Below are 3,724 nucleotides of genomic sequence, written 5' to 3'. Positions count from 1 at the left end.
TTCTTGTACTAAGGGACCCAGATGTATATGAATATGTATTTCTTTGGTATGAAATATGTGTTACATGCAATATGTGGGTTGGGGCGTTACAGAGAGTGTCGAATAAAATTCATCCAAACATTCGCATAGGGAGTCAAGTTGGAAACCCTAAAAGATCTCAGCATGTAATTGCTGTGGGAGTCCCATGTGGCTCCGGGCTTGCCTAACTCTCTACCAATCTCCTCTAATTTGGCTTGGGATGCTTTGAAGGAGAGGGTACCATACTCAGTTTTTCTCGGGGGTGATAGGCCAAAAAGTCTATTTATGGCCTTAGCCGAAAAACTGACCTTAACACCCCTCACTCTGAGTTTGGTGGTACTAAAAACACAAGCCTCCGCATAAAATTCTTTTATCAATGTCAAATTAAAAGAATTCTTTACCTCACACAATGCTTGCCAACCGTGCTTGTCAATGACTTCCCTTATAAAACCAAATTCCTCGACGCTCCTTTGATCAAATCCCTTATCGGGCAACACCTTCTTGTTCCTAAACTTGTCAAACATTTCTCGCGCCTTGTCTGAACTGAATCCATCAAAAGGCATCTGGGGCCTCGTAATGGTTTTGGGCTTGGGCTTGGACTTTACCCCAGATGGACCTGCTGTCTCGGACTGTATTGAGGATCCCTTTCGGGATGACTTACGTGGTGCAAAGGCCGTGTGCCGTAAGTGAACAGAAGGTGCAGGAGTATGTTTTGCTCGTTTTCTTGGAGGCTGTACTACTTTGGATTTAGTTGCAAACACTCTCCCTAGCCCTTTTTTTTGTGGGTATAGGTGTCATACCCCTAAGATCAGCTTCTAAGTCCATCCCAATTGTAGGGGACTTAGTGGGTTCTTCAACAGATTGTGTATCAATATCAAACTCAAAAGAGTCTTCAACAGGTTGTGCATAGTGGTCAATGGCAACAGATTCATCCTCAACAGGTGGTGTACTATGATCAAACTCACTATGTTCCTCAAAAGTGTGGGGAGCAGAATCGGTCACAACTGTGGGTTCAGGCAAGTGGGTGCAAGGGTGATCATACCAAGTCAAAAGATAGACTTTTGTCTCATTCAAATCAGTAGGTGATGGTGTTGAAATGTTCATGAAATCTTCTTCCTCCTTAGAGGAGTCAGAGGTTGTAAGTCCCTCTACCAACAAATTAGGGCTGAAATTAAGATTTACCTCAAGACCCAATCTAGGGTTTGCAATCGCTGGTGCGGTTGCAGGAATGGTGTCGGCGACAGTAAGTGGAGAGAGTGAAGGTTCGTCGACGGTTGGCAGAATTCGGCCGTGGGTTATGGAGGAGACGGTGGTCGTCTTGTTGTGCGCTTAGCCCTAGGCGAAGAATTGGCGATGAGGGGTGTGACCGACCGTGGTCTAGGCGGCGATGGTGAAGAGGGCGAAGACTCTGACGGGCTGTTGGCGACGAGGTCCACCCATTCGGGCTCGTTCGTCAGTCGCAAAGCAGAGGTAGCGGCTCGCCGGCGATTGCTCCTTCGTACCGGCGGTGGGGGTGGGTCACGGATGACGGGCTTATTTGAACGAGCCATGATTTTGTATTAGAATAGTAGTGTAGGCTTATGAAGAGAGAAATGTAGGAATGAGATGTGATTGAGGGCTTTGTTGAAGTGATTGAGCCGGTGAGTGAGAGGCCGACAACGGTGATGAGAGGCGATGGTGATGATGTTTCTTGGGAAGATGGAGTGTCTCTTCTCAATTAAGTCCCCATCTTTTTCTTTTGAAAAAAAAAATTGACGGTTGAGTCAAGAACTGGTGAATAAAACGGTTATATGGAGGTTAAGAAAACATATCATTATGGAGGGAGTGGGTGGTGCTTGCATGGGAGACAAAAATTGAAAAGAATAGGCTGACAAAAATTATTTTCTGATTTTGCCAGGCTGCTGCTGATGTCACTGTACTTCCTTTGATTTTCTCAAAATTTTCACCTAACTTCACATGTGAAATCTGGACAGGAATGCTACAGCATCAGTAAAGCATCAGCTTTTCTCACAACTTTTTCAAAATTATCCTGCACATTAACAAACTAATAAAACATAATTGTTCTAATATATAGATATAAAAAAAGGAAACATATTTACAAACATCACTGGACTTGAAAAAGTCCAAAAACACATTCATTTAAGGTGTAGCCCAATTCTCAGAGCAATGCTCTGGGAATGCTACAGTATCATGAAATACCTTAACTCGCTGCCCATTTACTTTAAACACCGTGTTGTCCTCCGGGTTAACGAGGTCAACCGCTCCATAAGGGTAAACTTTATGAATGACAAAGGGTCCGGACCACCTAGACTTGAGCTTTCCCAGGAATAGTTTCAACCTAGAGTTAAATAAGAGAACCTTTTGCCCTTCTTTCAACTCCCGGTGATGGATTCTATTATCATGCCACCTTTTCGTCTTTTCCTTATAAAGTTTGGCGTTTTCATAAGACATTTGTCTTTGTTCTTCCATTTCACAAAGTTGAAACTTTCTTTTCTTTCCGGCTTCATCCAAAGACATATTGAGCTCTTTGATCGCCCAATATGCTTTGTGCTCAAGTTCTAGAGGTAGATGACAGGCTTTTCCGTAGACTAGCTTATATGGAGACATACCAATTGGTGTTTTAAAAGCGGTTCTGTATGCCCATAAAGCATCGTCTAATTTGAATGCCCAATCCTTCCTGTTGGGTTTGACCACTTTTTCCAAGATGCTTTTGATTTCCCTATTGGACAGTTCTGCTAAACCATTAGTCTGTGGGTGATAAGCCGTGGCAATTCTATGGTTAATGTTGTCTTTTTCAAGGACTCCTTTTAACTAATTGTTCACAAAGTGGGTACCCTCGTCACTAATTAGTGTCCTTGGGGTACCGAACCGTGTGAAAATATGTTTTTGGAGGAATTTAACCACAGTTTTTGCGTCATTTGACACACATGCCATAGCCTCCACCCATTTGGATATGTAGTCAACAGCCACAGGTATGTATTGGCAATTATTTGATGGATGGAAAGGACCCATGAAGTCTATTCCCCAAACATCAAATAATTCAACTTCGAGTATCCCATTTAATGGCATTTCATTCCTTTTGGAAATGGAGCCACTCCTTTGACATTCGTTGCACCTTTGTGCAAAATTGTAGGAATCTTTAAAAATGGTTGGCCAATAAAAACCGGACTGTAGAACTTTGGTTGCAGTCCTTTGGCCTCCAAAATGGCCTCCATATGGTGCATGATGGCAATGATGTAGGATTGCTGCCACTTCAGATTCAGGTACGCATCTTCTTAGAATCTAATCTGCACCAAGTCTAAAAAAAATGGTTCATCTCAAAGATAAGATTTAGCATCATGAAAGAATTTTTTTCAACATGTGGCTTGTGTAATCAGAAGGTTTTATGCCACAGGCCAAGAAATTAGCTAAATCAGCAAACCATGGTGTTTTTGGTTGGTCAATCAAGAGGATTCTTTCATCTGGAAAAGTATCACTAATTTCCATTCCTACTTTCTCGGGTTCTTCCAACCTAGACAAATAGTCCGCTACTTGATTCTCAACTCCCTTCCTATCTAGTATCTCTAAGTCAAATTCTTGCAATAAAAGCACCCATCTTATTAACCTAGGTTTTGCATCTTTCTTTGAGATTAGGTACTTGATGGCTGAGTGATCGGTATGCACAATGACTTTTGTTCCCATCAAGTAGGACCTAAATCTCTCAAAC

Source organism: Cynara cardunculus (genome assembly GCF_001531365.2).
Source record: "Cynara cardunculus var. scolymus isolate 2C chromosome LG 3, CcrdV1, whole genome shotgun sequence".
Classification (NCBI taxonomy): domain Eukaryota; kingdom Viridiplantae; phylum Streptophyta; class Magnoliopsida; order Asterales; family Asteraceae; genus Cynara; species Cynara cardunculus.
Note: the sequence above shows the minus strand (reverse complement) of the source record.